This window comes from Onychostoma macrolepis, chromosome 20 (assembly GCF_012432095.1).
Source record: "Onychostoma macrolepis isolate SWU-2019 chromosome 20, ASM1243209v1, whole genome shotgun sequence".
NCBI classification, from domain to species: Eukaryota; Metazoa; Chordata; class Actinopteri; order Cypriniformes; family Cyprinidae; genus Onychostoma; species Onychostoma macrolepis.
In genome coordinates, this window is record NC_081174.1 from 9,697,016 (window position 1) to 9,717,827 (window position 20,812).

The window sequence follows — 20,812 nt, forward strand, 5'->3', positions numbered from 1 at the left end:
AGCATATGCTAGATATGCTTATGTGTGGCAATTTTATTTAAAAGGATATTTCACCCACAAGTTTAGTTAGCATTTATTCACCCTCATCGCTCATATGTCTTTCTGTTGAGGAAAAAGAACAATTTTGAATAATACGCAGTTACATTAATGGGGAATGAAGCTTCAAAAAAGACTCGGAAGCATTGTGAAAATATCTTTCAGTAAAGAAATAATCGCAATATAGGCTCATTGGAAAAATGTGCCTCATTTGCATTTTTACAAAGTTCTAAAGATGTACCTATATACAATTCAATAGAAATAGCACTAGTGGCAGTAAAACACCAATTACTTGTATTTGTTTTCACACAAATTATAATTGCAGTGGAAGATTAATACAGACTTATTTTCACATGGTTCCTTGCATAATACTATGTTATGACCTCAAAACACTTTTACCACAGTGCATGGTTTGTAAACGAACATATATTATGTATGGCTTATAATATGTATAGCTTTTCTGACATGGTAAACTTGTTTAATAGCACACCTGGTACAGCTTTGCACACTGGTATGAGTCACATAAAAGACTGGTAGGAGCAAGCTTTGCAAATGCATTTTCATCTAATATTTGCTTTTGTTATTGTTAATGTTAATTTTAGGGTTTAGTGTGGATAGTACAGAATATTAACCTTTCAGTACCACTGACATTTCCTTTCTGAACTGCCGTGATACATGCGACAATCAATGTAATAAAACTTTGTCAGATTCTTTAAAAGTGTCCTGAAACATGCAAAAAGGAAAAGTAATAACATTTTGCAGAAATCTTGCAACAGGCACATTTTTCCAATGACCCTGGGTTGAATAATCTGCAATTATTCAATAACCTGCAATTTAATCAATAAGTCAGGGAATTAAATTCAAGAATTGTATCAGTTTAATTTTTGAAGAAATCATGCAGTTTTGTGGCTCAAATAGAACAAATAGTCCATAAACACTACTCCTCTCATACATTAGCAATAAGACTATATTTTGAGAGAATAATAGAATTTTGATCTATTCTTCATGCAAAGATATTGTATGAATTCAAAAGATGTTGAGTGTGGACAATTTGTGTAGACATCTATTAAGGTCCTTTATGATACTGTTTAGTCATTTATTTTTGACATCTCAAAAAAAGTGCTCAGTAATTTTGATCAAATTGAAAAGTTTCTTACAAAATGTATTTTTCTGTTCTACAGGAGAAAGAAAGTCATACAGCTTTTAGAACAAGGATAGGGTGAGTAAATGACTTTTTTTTTTTTAAGACTTTTATTTTTATGAGTGAACTGTACCTTTCATTTTGCCTTGTAATATTCTGGCCTCAGATTGTGGTTAATTTTTTCCATTATTGCAAAGTCATACGACTATTGTAACTGTTGCCCTGCTTGCCCCTTAAATGATTAGCTTGAAATGCATATGGTTCAGTGGCTTTAGACTCCCAGGGACAATCTCTCAAACACAGCTTAGTGTTGGATGTTTTTGGGTGTGTGTGTGTGTGTGCCTGAGCGGCCAGAGGCCGAGAGAGAGAGATTAATAATTGAGTGACGGATGTTTGTTCTGTTCTCTTTACCATTTCTGGTCACAGGTTTCACCTGAGAGATGTTGTCAATCAACATTTGTTACCGGAGCATGCCATCAGTGAAATCTGAGCAATCCAGAGAACAAGAGAAAAAGAAACAGTGCAAGAGGAGTCTTGAAACCTCCCACAATCAAGCCTCTCACGTTGTGTGTATGCGTGTTAAAATCTGAGGCAGCAGTTTCAATGTTAAGTCTCATTCTCAAACTGCTGGCTTGTGTACTGGTTGCCATGCTGACTGAAACAACAAATATTTGGAGCTATGTAGCACCTTCTAACAAAATTCCAAACTCAAATGATTTGGAAAGTTCCACTGTCTTTCTCTTCAGCCCCTCTTTCCTCCGCTCCCCTTTCTTTTCTTCTCCTCAGCAGAATAGTGTCTTTGTCTCCTGGAAGTGAACTTGAAAACAGCGTTGAGGTGAGGAGCACACTTTTATTCAACACACAGACACACATACTGGCTGAGGACGTCCCTATAAACGCTGAGAGAGTTCTCAGTCTTGTACAATGATCTCCTCTCACCTCTTTCTCAGAAGAACAATCCTTAGCTTTGTCCTTCTGTATGGCAACAGGGATAAACAGAAAGATAGGCCTATATATTTTTGTATCTTGTTTACAATGGTATCCACAGCAAAAAATAAATAAATAAATAAATAAATAAATATATATATATATATATATATATATATATATATATAAATGAATACAAATAATACATAAATAAAGTTAAATAAATAATATTTTCAATAAATTTAAAATAAAAATATATAAAAATGACATTTCTAAAAACTATTTCAAATATATTCTGTTTTTCTTTTTGTTTTTTTTTACTTTCTATTCATCAAATAATCCTGAAAAAGTATTATAGTTACCACAAAAATATTAAGCAACTGAACAATTTTCAGCATATCAGAATGATTTCTAAAGGATCACATGATACGGGAGATTCAGTTTTGTCATCACAGGAATCAATTACATTTTAAAATATATTCAAATATAAAGCAGTTATTTTAAAATGATAATAATATTTCACAATATTCATGTTTTTTTATTAATTTATTTTTTTGATCAGACAAATGCAGCCTTGATAAGCTTAAGAGACTTTCAAAAATTTATTTACTGTTTGTTTGTTTGTTTGTTTACTTATTTTCACCTGGCAGATGATATAACTGGAGAAAAAAAATATTTTGACTAAAGTCAGTAAGTAATCACCCAGAAGACATTAGCAACACCCCTAGAAAATGCATAGCAATATTTAAAAAAACAACTGAAAACACCTAACAGCCACATGACATCACCCTCACAACCAGCTGCAACATCATTTTCTTTAGAAAATATTACAATCTATTCATTTTAATATACTATATGGCAACCACTGTATTTAAGGCTTGTTCATTCAACACAGAACAGACTTAGAACAGTTTGCTTATAGTCATAGAAACATACAAACAACCCCACCTTGGCAGAATGAGACATTCTTACTGACATAAAACCTTGTTTTTCAAAGAACGGTGCCTTTCACTGCTACTGAAGCACTATTGTGATGTGAATATTATGCACATTTTTAGTGGATAACTTTCTAGCTGTATCATTTAACATATTCATTTCTTATAGAATTCAACTTCATCAGTGTTGCTATGTGCTGTTAATTGTGTCTTGGAAACCCAATGAAACCCAGTGGCGACCTGATCTGGATGCATTCCATCTATTGTGTGGTGCACAGGAGTGATGTTGGCTGGCTTATTGGACATTATGTAACTATTGTCAATTAGTTCATGCTCAGACATACACAGAAATACATATACACACCCTTGCCATATGATATATGTACTATTTAGACATATTTACACATTCAACACACGCTTCCTCTCTTGACCATTTATGGAAACTGACTGCAGAAACAGACCTCTTCAGTAATCGCCATAATTATGATGTCAAAAGCTTGAACATGTTAGCTTATGACTGCTTAATTTTACATATCAATGTCTATTCTGTATTCAGCACAATTAAAATTCACTCACCCTCAGGTCATTCAAGATGTAGATGAGTTTGTTTCTTCATCAAACAGATCTGGAGAAATTTAGCATTACATCAGTTGCTCACCAATGGATCCTCTGCAGTGAATGGGTGCCGTCAGAATAAGAGTCCAAACAGCTGATAAAAACATCACAATAATCCACATCCATCAGTTTACATCTTGTGAAGTGAAAACCTGCATGTTTTTAAGAAACAAATCCATCATTCAGGACTGTTGTCTTCTCAGATCAAATTCCACTGACAGATAGTCCATATCTATTTTGGATTGTTTTCACTTGTAAACAATGTTTGATCTGTGCATATTTCTCTCTTGATTCATACGAAACACATTTTTTACTGGAGAAAGCAACATTATAGATATAGGATTCTTCACAAGATGTTAAATGATGGAGTGATGTCATGTGGATTACTTGTGAATTATTGTGATGTTTTTATCATCTGTTTGGACTCTCATTCTGACGGCACCCATTCACCGCAGAGGATCCATTCGTGAGCAATTGACATAATACTAAATTTTTCCAAATCTGTTCAGATGAAGAAACAAACTCTACATCTTGGATGGCCTGAGGTTAAATTTTCAGCAGATTTTTATTTTTGGGTGAATTAAAGGTACAGTTCATCCCAAAATGAGCATCCTTTCATCATTTATTCACCCTCATGTTGTTCCAAACCTTACTTACTAAAATGTAGTTTTTCTCCATGCAATGACAGTAAATGGGGTCCTATCCAGTCTTGTCTTGGACCAATTTAGTGCATAACAATGCGATTAATCGCAGAAATTCCATGTGATTAATTGCAATAAAAAATTTTAATCGTTGCCCAGCACTAGTATTTATTTAAAAATCATGCACTATGATAAAGTGTTTTGAGCACAAAACTTAATATTGTGCAAGGAACCACATAAAAAATAAGTCTTTATTAATCAATAATAACGTCAGTCAAAAAGCCTTGTAATCATAATTTGTGTGCAGAAATGTGCAGAAATCTTAAAATTTGATAAAAGCACTTAATTTAATAAACCACATTTTTATTTTAAAACTTGTGTATTATTTGAGCTGTCATTTTAGTCATTAGGATTTAAGCATCACACTGTTATTGGAACAAAGCTGTAAAGTTTGATATAGCTTGTGGTAAGTCTCACATCTTAAAATGTTAAAGTCTTCAACATTTTTTGTGTGTTTGTGTGTTAGAAGTCTTAAAGGCACAGGAGCAACAACCTGTATAATTTTAAGCATCAGAAAACGGTTGTAAAAAACTAAATCCAACTGTCTTATGGTCATTATAGAAGTCAAAATTCAAAGAAGCACAGTGGTATATGTGCGTGTACAGTACATGCCAACTGTCCGTCTGCCGTCTGTCTGGGTTAATCTGAACACAATAGATAAGGGGCCGAGAGAGACAGGTGTGGCTCTGCAGTGGCCCCTGGCATCACCCTTGGGCATTAAAGGCTTGAGTGTCCATTCAGCTGGAAGACAGGCTGTGTGTTTGGTGCTGTGCTTGGCATGTGGATACATATGTGTTATTCTAAGACTGTATTAAGTGGTGCATTAGTGATGTGATCTCTTCTCTCTCTCGGCTCTGATGCCGCTGTGGGCCCCATGCAGCCGGGCTCAGCATTAACCAGCCTGTCTGCAGCTTGGCACAGCAGCTGGAAATAGAAATCGCATTGTTGTTGTGTGTGTGTGCCTTTAATGTTCCCATACTGTATAGCTGATTAAAAACATGTCAACTTAGACTCTTTCTGGAAGGGAATATAATATCGAATATACTATTCACACTAATGAGGAGGCCCACATGGCATTGAAGCTCTGCAGATTTTTATTTAATTTTTTTGCAAAATTTGAGATTCATCCTATACTCCTTTGTGCACTGCAAAAAGTGATATGTTGACTTAACTTAAAAACCTGTTGCCTTAAAATTTTTAAGTAAATGATAATTAAAAAAATAAGTTAAGTGAATTGTCAAGTTCACTTAACTTTTTTTTTTAATTATTATTATTTACTTAATCATTTTATTTTATTTTTTAAGTTAAGTCAACTTATCACATTTTACAGTGTGTGTTCATTTATTAAATATTTTCGATCATTTGATGATATTGCTTTCAACATATCAACAGTTTTGTATTTATATCTTGGTTTAAAACATTTTAACACATTTTATATCTTTTCAGCTGCATTTTGTTTGAATTTGAGTGTGGAAAAATGCATAAAGAGCCTGAAAGGTCTGTCTGGGCTTTAGAAGTACACTAAAATGCACTTCATTTTGCACAAGGGAGGTTTATCTTCTACAATCAAACTTTCTCTCAGTAAAGAGTGGCTGGATTTTTCCATCTCTGGGCTGTTGTTGTGCAGTTTTGCATTGAGTGACTGGAGTGCCGCTCTTAGTTTGCATAACTCTGGGCTCATAAATCTGTGTTTGATGGTGGGCCGCAGGGTTAGAAATGACAGGTGATAGGCTGAAAATGTTTCTGTGCTTAAGTGTGTAAGGTGTGTGTAGCTGCCAGTCTCTTTTCTGCAGTAAAGAATGCATTATTGTGTTTAGATGTTTTAGACCCTTAGTCTAAATAGCGAACATATTTCAAATCTCTGTGTTTTTATTGCCGTTCAAAAGTATGTCATGATTAAGTGCAGTAAAAACATTTTTATCTCATATCTCTTGCTTATTATTATTTTTTTTTCTTGTTTCATCTCGGCTTGTATCTTTTTGTCTTGTTATTGACATTAAATATGGTGGCCCAGCAGTGCACAACACAACGAAATCGCCAAAACACAACACATAGGTCTAATTTCGTTGTGCTGTGGCTTGTTTATGTTGTGTTGTGCTAATTTTGTTGTGTTGCGACTGGTTTCCGTTGTGTTATGCTAATTTCATTGTGTTGTGGAGATTTTGATGTGTTGCACACTACTGGGCCACCATAATAATAGGGAGAGGAGATGAAGCACTTGCATGGGAGAAACTACACGGGTCAGTACGGCAGCTGAAGGAATGGAAGTCCCAGCTTTCAGTTAATAAAATCAATCACTTTTTTGTGTTTGCTTACTTTAAAATGTTGCATACACAAATTAATCCACATGAAAAGTTTTTTGAGCTAAAGAAGCAAAAAAAAAGTTTTTAGTTTTTTTAACAATCCAGTCTTATATTTGCATAATGTCTGTGTAGAAAGTAGCTGTGCATCTATAATATGAATAATAGTGATATTTTGTGCGTCATTCACAAAAGTAATAATATCTCAATTTTGCAGAATTTTCTGAATCCTCCAGGAATGAGAACATCACAAGATATTTCAGTGGTTGCAGGATAATAGTAACTTTTGTATGCTTTTGTCTCGAAGATTTCCCTGGAATGGTTGCGTATGTCCCATATGAAAATATCTGTGGAATTTAGTTGACAACTTAAGACTGATTTATCTTTTGATTGATCTCACACCCATATGGGTGGGTGGGTGGGTGTGTCTGTGGCTGCATATGATACATGTGTGTTTGACTTTAATTTCAGAAGGGCCAGAACACTTAATAGTAATAAAAGCAGACTGCATATTTCCACATATCTGTGTGTATGTATGTATTGTGTTTGTTTGCAATAGTTTGCCTCAGACTATTGTAGCTGCAGCAGTGTTCTGCTGGTGGAGAATGAATGAATGAATGAGCAGTTTGTATGTGTGTGTGTGTGTGTGTGTGTGTGTGTGTGTGTGTATGCGTGTGCGTGCATTTTTGTGACAAATGAGGACATCAATTTGTGTAATGACAAGGGTATGACATAGGTATTACAAGGAGAAGGTGACCTTTCAGGACATTACCCCATGTCCCCACTTTTCAAAACGCTTATAAATCACACAGAATGGAGTGTATTGAAAATTTGAAATAGCACAAAGTCTCCTGTAAGGAGTAGGGTTAGGTGTAGGGTTGGTGTAGGGCAATTGCACATACAGTTTGTACAGTATAAAAACCATTACGCCTATGGGATGTCCCCACTTTTCACAAAAACAAACGTGCGTGTGCGCGTGCGTGTGTGTGTGCGCGCTCCGGGTGTTCATCGAGGGAATGCATGTCAGGAATGTGTGCCTTGAGTTTATCATTCATCTCTGTTTACACAATGTTACACAAAGTGAATCAGTGTATATATGTAGGAGTGTTGTGCTCTTGCTGAGATGGTTTGCATCTCGCTTGTGTATTTTAAGGTGAGTTTCGTTTCCATTTTTTCACTACTTTTTGTCTTTTCTGTTGAACCAGTCAAACTACAGTGTCTCACTCTTTTTAATTTCACATACCAAAAAAAAAAATCAGTTCAGTATATATTTTTTTGGTGTAAATTGCCTCGTGGGATAATAAAATGTCCAACTGCATGCGTCCAGTGTTATTTTAATATAATTTGTATACTATTATAGTATTCATGAAGATTTTCTATTTGTTTTTATTTTTATATTTTCAATTTTAATTTTAAGCTTTAGTCACTTTCTTATGTTCTTTTTTCTAGTTGTTATTTATATCTTTATTTAGTTTTATTTTAGTTATAGTTTGTTAAATGTTAGTCTTTAACTTATTTTAAGCCATTTTCAAGTTTATATATATATATATATATATATATAATATATATTATTCTATAATGATTTGTAATAGTTTTAGTTAACAATAACAACACCAAATAAAGCATATTTGGACATACTACATGTTACACATTACTGATTTTCATATACTACATTATACTACACTACATACTCAAATGCAGGGCAAGAATGTATTATACTATAACTAAAAGTCAAAAAGTAAGTCCTCCTTATAGCATTATAAAAGTTAGTGAAAATGGAGATTTTAGTGGAGATTTTGAACACATCTATTGATTTGCTACTAGTCATAGCAGATAGCATAAGCGGGAGATGACATATCCATTTTAGACAGCGTTTTATATAAAAAAAATCGTATATGTTATTTCATACAATGGCTCCTGTCATTTTTATTTGTTCTCTAGCAGTTTATCAGTCTAATCAGTTTTGAGTTTGCATTTATTATCTCAGTCATCACAATGGTCTGTTTGTCCTTCCCAGCATCTTTTGAAAGACAGGTTATGATAAATCAACTTCAAAATACCTCCAAAGTAACTTGACACCTCACTTCTTCTCAAAGCTTTTGTTTCCTACCCTCAGAGCTCATTCCTGAGCTTCTGCTGGCACTGTTTTAACAAGTACGGCTCACACCCTTAATATTTTCCATTTTATAATTTGCTCTCCATGAATATGCATGCCTCTTGTCCTTCATTCATGAAATTCATTTGACTTTAAATGAAACTACATTTAGACAAAAGTGGTACATGTGAATTTCCCACCTGTGTTTCACACAGCCTTCTGTGTTACGTTTGCATGTTTGCACACACGTGTGTGTGTGTGTGTGTGTACAGTTTATATATCCTGGTAGGGACTTAAACCTGAATACACACAGACTCATGGGGACCCATGGGTACAAAAGCTTATAAATCATACAGAATAAGTTTTTTTGAGAAAGTAAAAATGCAGAAAGTTTCATGTGAGGAGTAGGTTTAGGTGTAGGGTTGGCGTAGGGCGAGAGAAATATGGTTTGAACAGTATAAAAACCATTATGCCTATGGGGAGTACCTACAAGGATAGCTGACCAGACTGTGTGTGTGTGTGTGTGTGTGTGTGTGTGTGTGTGTGTGTGTGTGTTTTCACACCTAGGTGTAGGTGAAAGTGGACTGTGAAGTGAACTTTCTGTGTGTGAGAATCATTCTTACATCCAGCCCTCTGGGTCTGCAGTGGGTTGTAGGGTGGAAAGTCCCTGTGTTGTAGTAAACTATGCCCTTGTACACAGAAAAACATCAAACCGCTCTAAGTCGCCAAAGACAGAGAGCTGCCTTCTGTCAAAGCCCAGTGATCTTATTGCAAGCAGAGGACATTATCAAAGTCGTACATGACCCAGTTAAGGTGAGAGCCGAGAGCCTGTGAGAAAAGGCCTGCATTATAGGTCAACGCATCACGGTGTGCTTTAGTTCAACTGCAGACACTCCTGTTTATTGTCAGGGTGGTGATTTCAATCCCAGTGTGGGCTGAAGACGATGATGATAATAATAACTTTATTTGTATAGTGCCTTTCAAGCAGTACGCCTTGTGAAAAAAAAGTGCTTATTTGTGTTGATTGTGCACTTATAATGTACTTCAAATTTTAAAAGTATATTTTAAAAACTATTTGCAGGTAATATAATATTAATTAAATAAAACCCCACATCAGTGTACACTTTCATTTATTCATTTTTATTTTTTTGGCATTTTTTGTGATAGGACAGTATAGACTGATAGGAAGTGAAGTGATAGAGAGTGGGTGATGGGATCGGATAAGGTCCCCTTTTTTCCAAAAGATTGGGAAAGAGTTGGGCCTCAAACTCAGGTCGCCAATAATAATCAATAATAGCAATATTATTAATATTAAGTGTCTGAAAACACTGCATTCACTACATTACATTCATTACATTATACTTAAGTATATTTGAGTATATGCATTCTCCTATAAGGGTGTGGTTCACAGAACATAAAATATAGAACATAAATTATATATTGCCTTACAGGAAACATATATGTCAATATGACTCTTGGTATAGAGCAATATATCATATATAACATTTGCGTATGGTTTAAGGCAAGCCAAACTTCATTGAGTCACATTATTTCATCATCTCAAATGTTGGTCTGAAAGTACCACTGCAGCTACAGTTTTTACTAGAATGAATGTGTTAACTTGTGATAGCCACCACTGTCATAAAACAAACAAATTCTTTGCAGTATCTGATATTCGTTTATTATAAAATGACAGTAGTAACTTTGTGGTTCTTTTATGTAGCCTTCATTTCGTATGGAATGTTTATGTTAGCTTTACTGCTGCTGTTAGCAAAAAAACATGTGGCTACATGCTACGCTAACCGAGCTTCAATGTGAGCTGATTGACCTGCTGATTGATTCACTTGTTGATGAGCTGGTGGTCTTGCGAATGAATGACTTTTTGTTTTCATAGTCTTGCGAATGTCAAACTTCTGCAATCGAAACGACAGTCACGGCCTGCTGTTAGCGTTGTGATTAGCAATTTATTCCATTGAGGAAATCATTACTGTTTAATTAACCTGAAAGACAGGTGTTTTTTTATTTTTTTGCTTAATAGCCCCCGGCCGCTCATTTATTCATCAAGTGTGTTTATGTGAGTACTGACACAAATGACATGATGATAACACAGCTGCGCTTAAACTCTGAGGCATGGTAATAATCACGATAATGCTACTTAATCTCTCTCACTCACTCACTCACTCTCTTTCCCCTCTCTTTGCGAAGTAGTGCATATTGCGTGTATTACAGATTGGAATAAGGGAACATAGTAGGAGGACAAACGTCACATTCAGTTAGATGTAGGAGCCAGGAGATACGCAGACACCCACTGACTCTCTCTGTGTTGTTATCGTTTTCTGCTGTCTGCTTCTACAGGCGTGCATGGAGGTTTCAGCTGAGCGTCTGTGATGTCACAGCGTGGTGGTGGTGAGGTTTAGGTCTTCTGGAGCATGTGTAAAAGAGAAGAGAAACTAGTGTGGTTTCAGCTCGCGTCACGGCACTATTTCAGCCCCCAGACAAACACAAACACATGCATTCAAAACATTCACATGAATTGCTCTCTTTGCCACTAGTTCTCTTTCTCCTCTCATTTGAATGAATCCCTAAGACTAAGTATTTAACTTGCAAGTTAGCAAGCACCTTGCAACCACCCAGAACATGCCGGCAATGCCCTGCCAACCGCATAGCAATGCACTGAAAACACTCCAAACACCTTAACTGCTGCATGGTAACACCCTTGAATTGTGGCAGCAAGTTATACATAGATGAACGCCACACGTTTTCTTAAGAAAATCTATTTGTAAAGCATAGACCATAACACAGAACAAACTAAAAATGTTACCTTCATAATACAAAAAAAAAAAAACTTTAAATAATCTTACAATTGAAAAAAAATAAATAAATTATAAACCTCGAATACGTTTGGAATCCTCAAGGAGACATGTTGATGGAAAGAAATATGAGATGCGAAAAAAAAACAACATTTAAATGATTTCGCGTTCGCTCACAATTCTTTTGTGTTTTACTACACTATAGCATTCCCCAGAGAAACATTGCATTCTTTTTCAAAACATTTGCTTTTATTCGCTACACTATTGCGTTCCCCAGAGAAACATAGCATTTTTTGTTTTGTTTTATTTTTTGCAAAACTATTGCATTTCCCCAAGAAAACTTGCGTTCTCTCGCTAAACTATTGCATTCCCCTAATCGCTTTCTCCTGAGATTGGACTCTGGTCAGCAAGTTTTAAATATTCTTACAGTCGCTGTCCCTGCCTTTCTAATTAGCACAGTAAAACCTATAGCACGAAATCGCTAGAATTCAAAGCTAATCCGGTACAGATTGCCACTTAAAAGCAAATTAACAGGTAGCAAAAAGTCTTTTTGTAGATTCCAATTACAGCCAACGGCTAATTCAGCATCTTTTTTTTTGTAAAAATAAAATAAGCAGTAAACAAATGAATCCTCCAAACAAGCAGAAATGTATTCTAAATGAAACAGAAAACTGGTATTAAGCAAAACACTTGCAAATTGCTTTCTCCTTTAAATACATTTTTTATTTTTTTTTTCAAAGTAAAAAGTAGCATTGTCTTCACATAAAAATGTCAAATTATCTGATATTTTAAGAAGCTTACTTACCTCGACATGATATATCATTTCAGTTTTTTTCATCTAGGTTAGTTGGACCACATGACTAATTTGGTGGAGAAATTTCATTGAACTGTTTCTAAGAAATAATAACTGCTTACTAAAACTTGCTTTTTTTTATTAGGATATCAGGACAGTGGTACCAGCGTGACATATTTGTTGTCACGCTCCTTAAAAAACATCAAAATGAATTTTAATTCAGAAATGAAAAACATGCACATCATAGAAGAGGTGAATTCAAGTCATTGTATTTTTGAATAAATTAATAGTTCTGGACAAATAAATCATTGTCATGTCATTGACCTAACAGCCAGTCCTCAGATGTTAAATGACCATACAAGCACTAGAAGCCAATTTGCTGACAGGACAGGGGGACATTGTGTTCTGTTTCCTGACAAGGCCTCCGTCTGTCTTAAGCTTTCAAGGTTCCCGTCTTGCCTCAGGAGACACACACAAGAGCAAGACGCTGACATGCAGACAGCTAGCCTTTCCACTCTTTCTCTTGAACTCTAGCATTCTGTCACTTCATCCGTCAGTCTTTCACTCAGCATGATTCTGCTGTCTTTCTCAGTGACTCCCTATTTCAAGACTATATCCACTTTCCTCTTATAATCTTCAGTGCTCGGTGGCATCAGTGCTGATAAATTACGTTTTTCTTTCTGACAGCGGGTATTTTTGGGGCACTGAGGCAGACGGGCATTAAAAATGGAAACGGACACTGGCAGCCTTGCTGTCCTGCTCTGTTTCTCTCTCTCTCTCTCTGTCTGTCTTAGATGTTAGAGTTTGTGACCTGAAAGGGCGTGTGGGTATAAACCATAAGCGATTAAAGGGATAATTCACCCAGAAATGAAAATTCTGACATCATTTACTCACCTTCACGTTGTTCCAAACCTGTATGACCTTCTTTCACATTATTTACGTGATCATCTTCTAAGAAATTAGTCATTGCAGTACGTGTTTTGTATTTTGTATGGGTGCCTGAGCGTTGTTTCCCATCACAGTTGGCAGCAGGTGTGTCAGGTGGGCATTGTGGGCACCGATTCCTATCAGCTGGTAATGAATCAAAGCATCACCCAATGAATATAGTGACATTAGCTGCTTCATTTTATTTCTATTCCAGGAAGCGCAATCTTTTTTACTTTGAAGTTTATTTAGAAACACCCAGCGAGAGAGAGAGCGAGAGAGAGCATGTTCTCGATGTCTTCTAAAAAGCAACCTTGAAAGCAAAACTGGTTTGTGTGTGCTCACTTGGAAGCACAGAGCAAACTGCAACAATGGAAAATAGCCTGCGGTGTTCATTGAGTGGATATAAACCCATGTGCTCGAGTTCTTGTTTCTTCAAAGACGAGCTTGTGAAAGCACAGCAATAAAAACGTGCAGTCTAATAGCAGGTGATTTTGCAATACATGTTGCAAAAGTCTAGAACGTGGTTATGTAGAAATAGCACGTTTTATTGTTGTCCCCTGCCTGTGTCATTCAAATCTTTTTCTTTCTTTCTTTCTTTCTCAAATGTAGCAGATTACCACAATCTGCCATACTTTACTTTCCAGCACCACTCCAGCACTGTGATCTTGCCCCGAATGGACTCTGTTTAATTGGGATTCCATCTAATTGTTCCAGACAGTTAGTGCTGAGTTTTGTGAATGGGGTACTGTCTAAAATGAGCCTCATTTGCATATAAATGAGGTGGGCCAATCAATTCATATATACACTACCATTAAAAAGTTGGGGGTTGGTAATATGTTTTAAAGTTGGTGAAAGTAGGCTCTCTTACACGTAAGGCTGGATTTATTTAATCAAAAATACAGTAAATAAAACAGTAATATTGTGAAATCTTCGGTGTGACATGATCTCAGAAATCATTCTGATTTGGTGCTCAGTAATTTTTATTATTATTATCAACGGTGAAAACTATTTCTGTGGAAATCATGCTACTTTTTTTTCTCCTAAGATTCTTTGATGAGTGAAACATTCAAAAGAACAGCATTTGTTTGAAATATAAATCTTTTGTAACATTATACATTTCTTCACCATCACTTTTGATCAATTTAATGCATCCCTGCTGAACAAAAGTATTTATCTCTCCTAAAATTTTAAACAGCGTGCATAATGACTTGAATACACCTCCTCTATAATGAGAGGGATTTTAATTACTGTATTAAAATCCATCTTGATCTTTGGGCATAACTGGAAATGAAATAATAAAGAGTTGTTAATTAAACCATGCCACATTTTTCAGAAGAAACATTCACTGTTATATTCTCTGTACAAAACGTGACTGCTCATCTTCCCAGAACAGGTGGGAAACATTACTTACCTCGCTTTTGAGTGCAGTGGAAAACACTTATCATTAGCACACACACACACACACAGATCACAAATGAGGTATAATTGATGATATCTCCTGGCTTTGTTAATGAGTTCAATGGTTCATCTCCTCGCCTAAAGTTACATGAGGTTTCTGCTAATTACTCTTCCTGTATGATCCAGTGTTTCAGATGTGCCTGTTGAGCACTATGGATGTTTTTTCCTGACTTCCTCTTTTCTGGAATCCTGACCCGGCTCTGACCCAGGGATGTTTGACTGTACATTGTTTGCCCATTTTTGAATATGTTTGAAATGGTCCCTGTCATGTGGCTTGAGGAGGCCTGACCTCTAGAATGTGTGTGTGTGTGTGTGTGTGTGTGTGTGTGTTGAGGGGTGCGGTGCTAATTTCGCTCTTGGAAAGGAAGCCGGGATCCCAAATACATCCACTATGTTTGCAGGAGAACATCTGCTCCTCGTTTGTTCCATCCCTTGTTTTTATTTCTTCTTCTGGCACACACTCACAATCTGTCTGTTCGTCCCCCAGCGTCCTATTTCTCTCAAATCAAATGTTCTGTCAAATTATGCTTTCTACTTTCATGTGTCTGCTCATTTAGCTTTATTATTATCTATTTGCCATAAGTTAGGATAGGTCATTTAATCAACATTTTGGTGGTTTTATCTAAATGTTATAGTGTGAAAATAATTTTCTTAATCAGAATTTTTGTCTTGTTTTCCAGTAAAACTATCTATTAATCTTCTTGTTTAATAAAGCATAAATAGAACTATATTTAATGAGGACTAAACAACTATTTGCCAGCGGGGTATTAAAAATAAACTTTGGTAAAGGATAACACACAGTCATCTGGTCATTATCTCAAAATAGATCCTCACATGGATCAGAAGGGGTCTTGTATCATCCTGAAGGGTTTTTTTAACGATAATGACTGACTAGCTGCACATTATTCTGCTTATTAAATGGTTATTTAAGAAATAAATGAATAAATGACCATATATAATTGAGTTTAAATGATCATTTGAGAAGAAACTGACTGTAGTGATACAGGAGATCTGAAACAGGGAAGTGCAAATATACAGTTCAGTGGTTAATATATAGTAAAAATGGTGCAAATGACAATCAGAAAATGTATGTTGTTTCATATACTATTTTTACTGCAAAACAGAACAATTTCTGATTAAGACAATGTTTTTTTGTGTAGTATATTGTAGGTTTTAAACGTCAGTATCAGTATCTGCTGTGGTTTCCTAATATGTTGTTAGTGAATGGCAGTGACATTTACTCTGAGAGCTGAAAAGGATTTGGATTCAATTTAAACAATTCCCTTTCCATTTAATTTCATTCCCTTCTCTCTGTAGCTGGGGAGATATGCTTGCGTTCTCTCTCACACACATACAGAGTCACAAAAAGTGTTCAGTCAGTAAACATTTAGACAGAGTGAGTGTTTGAGATGGGTGTATGGTTTGTTTCTGGGCTTTGTGAGTGTGCTGTTGTCTCTCTGAAGACGGATGTGCTGACGGAGATACAAACTGACTCTGGTAAACGGTGTCTAAAGCATTCAGGAGGACCGAAGCATTGAAACCCATAGGTGTGCAAAATAAGGCATAATGAGGGAAGACAGAAACTTAAAAATAAACTGAGAGAAAATCTGGATAAATGTACAGTTGTCTGTGGTTGCCAAAAACTCACTGTATAAAAATGAATTACATTTCAGACATAATGGGAGGAATTTTGGTGACTGCATAGGTTTATGCTGCTATATCAGCCTTCTTAATTAAAATCTTCTTACCTTATAGAATATACTGAGAAATGATGACATTAAAGTTAGACAAAAGTTAAACAAACATGGCACTAAAATAAATCAATAAACATTAAGTCAAAATGTAACTTAAACCCCATAATACAAATAACTGATAACAATCAATCAATTAATAAATATGTTTGTATAAAGTGATTCATTTTTACAGTAAAATTACATATAGGCTATGGTTATTTTATTGTATGTACGTGTTTATTTGTTTGTTTGCTTGTTTATTTTGACAAAAAAAAAAGCATGTGTAAATATCATAAATTATTGATCCTTGTTTTAAATATTTAAAAATATTATCATTATGTATAAATATATATATATATATATATATATAAATGAAATGTACACTACCATTTATTTTATAAAAAATAAATTAATATTTTTAATCAGCAAGAATGAATTACATTAATCGAAAGTGACAGTAAAGATTTTTTTAATGTTACAAAAGGTTTTTATTTTAAATAAATACTGATCTTTTGAACTTTCTATTCATCAAAGAAAAAAAAAGGATCAAGGTGTCCACATAAATATTAAGCAGCACAACTGTTTTCAACACTGATAATAATCAGAAATGTTTTTGAGCAAGAAATCAATGATTTCTGAAGGATCATGTGACAAAGCAGACTGGAGTAATGATGCTGAAAATTCAGCCTTGCCATCACAGAAATAAATCACATTATAAAACACATTAAAATATAAAACAGTTATTTTAAATTGGAATAATATTTCAGAATATTACTGTTTCGCCCCAAACTTTTGAACAGTAATATGGTACAGCAGCTTAACCAGTTAGCAGATTTTTACTGTAGCATTTTCACATTGCTTTGAAGTGTAGGCACGCAGGATGTGCAGAGGATGAATGGAAGTGTTCAGTGTAGTAGCGAGTTCTGCAGCGAGTGTCCTGCTTTGGCTCCACACCCTCTGCAGGGCCAGACTGTGCTGTAGGCAGGGCGTGAGGCTTGGTGCCAATGTGCCAGCTCTATGGTGGGCATCGTGCCAGAGCCATGAATCACTCACTGTCATCCTGCTGGCCTGATGGATAGAGCGAAGGAAAGGAGAGGCATTTTTTTCTCTCTCTGTCATTTGCCTTCGTTCTCTTTCTTTTTCTTTCTTTGTGTATGTGTGTGTGAACAAGAAGAGATGCTTTATGCCCTGGCGTGGAGCAGTAGTGAGGGACACAGACTGTGGGCATCACCAAAGGGGCATTCAGAGATGGCACGCATCTCCCACTGCAGCAAGAAACGTGCCAGGACACACATGCACACACACACACTGACGCACATTCACTGCCTACAGCATTCGAAAAAAGCAAAAATGCACACACACAAGCACTAACACTGAATTATAAGACTAAACTGGATGTATTTACAGGAGGAATCATGCGTCCTATAGTTTATTTGAGGATGGTCATATAGGGCAGGGGTAAAAAATGGGGGCCACTATATTGGGGGCCAGTTGAAGGGTTCGACTTTGGAAAAGGGTATGATAGGACCCCTTTAAAACAAGAAATTTTATGCAGTGTGTACTGAACTGAACTGAACAGCTAATTAATGTCATATTTAAATGCATATCAGAGTGGTGCAAGAAATCACAGAGAAGGAGATACATCTTGACTCAGTGTTGCCAGATCTTGACATAAAAGGCAGCACCAGAAAACAAGCCCATAATACATTTAAAACCAACTGTGTTATCTTGGAAATAAGCCAAATACCAAAATATCACGACCTGAACCTTCCCACTTTATTATCTCTAGAAACTGGATCGCTTTATGAGCCGAGCCCAAACAATAAAACCCAAAGATGCTTAATAAGCATCGCTTATAATAAGTGGACATGGCAACCTGTCTAGAGCATAAACATGAACAAAACTCGACAGCTCGACAGTGGTTTAGTTAAAATTGATGAACATAACGAGTCTTTGGTCGCTGTAACATTACTTTGGTGAAAAATAGCAGCTAGCACACGGCAAAATGTTGCTGTAGTTACAACTATGTCAATCATTGCAATATTGAGAGCAAGTTCTGAAAACGATAATTTGGGGGATTCATTTTAAATGTGTTTGTCGCTCCTGAAACTTTACAGTCTAAACGTGGAAAAACTGAATAAGTGAAAAATAACTAACAGTTTGGGACACACTGATGGTATCGGCACACATGCATAACCAATTTTTTTGACTGCTAAGAGTATGCAAGCTTGTTTGTTGTCATTGCCTAGGTTACGATTACACATTTATGTTCGTGTTTTGGGCCTGTAAAAAGCATATGGAACAAAAACATTAAGCTGCTGTACAAGAATCTTTATAGAGAGAGAACTGTGGGATACTACTGGAGACCAAACCGTAATGCAAAATGTAAAAACGGATTTGTAAGTTGGATTTAAGGATGTAGTGTTAACTTAAAGTATATTTTGGGTAAAAAAATTTATTTTCATATTAAATGTGATTTTTAATTGAAAATTTTCAGTTGCAGTTACAGTCTTGTGGCAAAACAAGTCATAATTTATTTAAGTTTGCCGTCTAATGCTGTCAATGTTAACATAAAAAGTGTGTGTTAACAGTAAAAAATAACAGTAAAACAAATTGTTAGAGATAGCCAAACAGTCGATCCAATTAATAATCCATACGACAGGACTTTACAGTGAGGTGGGTGATTTTATTTACAAGTGCAGGGGTGAAATACAAACAAACGTAGAAGCACAACAGAAAATAAACACTGAAACCGAAAACAGAAAACAAAACTGCACCCTATTTACAACACTACTCACTGCAATTGTGAAAACATTAAAAAGGCCGGAGCCACAGTTAGCACACTCGCACACAACCGCTCTCTCCTATTGAGCTCTGGTAGCCGTTTTATAATCAAGGCTCCTCCCCTTCCTGGATCATACCCAAAATCGGCAAGTTAAAGCATTTCTGTGACACAAAGCTTATATTTTAATTTTAGTTTAAGTTTGTCATTTTGTTATGATCCGTGCTTTTTTATTTTTATTTTCTAATTATCTTTATTTTTTATTTATCTTTATCTCATGGCAAAAGAAGTAATATTTTTTATTCAAGTTTGCAGCTTAATTTCAATGTTATAACATAAAAAGTGTGTGTTTTATATAAAATTAAAAAAGCTTTTATTTTTATATTTTCAATTTTATATATAATATTATATATATATATATATATGTATTATGTTATGTTTGGAAAATAATGGAAAGTGACCATATAATTTATGGCACCAGCTGAGAGAGTATTAAAACTACACATTTTAATTGAATTATGCCTAAATTAATTCAAAATGACTTGCTTATTTTATAGATATCTGAATGGAAAATCTGTATCGATACCCAGCCCTAGCCTTAGGCAAAACATTGTCTTGAACTAAACTTTGTTAGCATTATTTAAACCCTCAAAACTGTTTACATGAATCTAAAAATGGTGTGAGGTTTATATGTCAGTCATTTCTGTCTGACTTTTGTTGGCTCTGTTTTGTCGGGCCATTTTGAGGCTGTGTGTCTCTTGGCGCGGTTCAGGCTATTTGGAGCTTGGAGACCATATCTGAACTACTAATGAATACTGAACACATGGGCTCATGTTGAATCGTGTTGCTTCGTTTCAGAAGCTCTCCATTTTTATTATGCTCTCACAAGTGTTGACAGGTGATGGGGGTGAACCGGGGTGTGCAGTGAAAGAGTCAGCGGAGTTACGGTCAAACATCTGTTACAGTACAGACCCCTCACAGAGAGCCACGCTAGCATGCGGGCTGGCAGCATGACGGGAAGACACACGGCATCATTGGAGGTGACTTTGCTGCTACACAAGACATGAGATCATTCCACTCATATAATTAAAACATCAATAAAACATTAAATGCATAGTTACATGCAAACCATAGTTAAACTGGTATGTATAGTCTGGTTGCAGTAGAAACATATACTGTAAATCTGTTCTAGCGACCCTCGAGAGAGTCCATACACTCTCCCATACTGGCTTTGATGATGTTTTGAGATGAGAACAAGGTCTGTCGGCCAACAAGCCCATAATTAATTGCAGCGGTCTGGCCAACTGCAGAGCATGTGGTTCAAACTCCAGGCTCAGATTCAATAGAGCAGGTTCAGGCCTCATACTGTTACAAAAGGGGCCAAAACTGTGAAGTACATTTGCACATTTGTGTCCTTTGAAAGTTCATAACTGATTTATTTTGTCTTTGTTGGCTAGATGAAAAGGGCCATTCAAAATGTGATCACCTAAAGCAGAGATGTGAAATGGCAAATACATTATGGCCTAAGACTTTCACACAGTATTTTTGACTGTTTGGTC

At 35.7% G+C, this 20,812-nt stretch overlaps 1 long non-coding RNA gene across 1 annotated transcript; it reads left to right on the forward strand.

The window, feature by feature from the left end:
* Positions 1-1,215: 1,215 nt before the first annotated feature.
* LOC131527672 (uncharacterized) lies at positions 1,216-3,552 on the forward strand. Its single transcript, XR_009267718.1, has 3 exons — positions 1,216-1,255; positions 1,604-2,012; positions 3,209-3,552. It is a non-coding gene; the product is annotated as an uncharacterized LOC131527672 (long non-coding RNA).
* Positions 3,553-20,812: the final 17,260 nt, after the last annotated feature.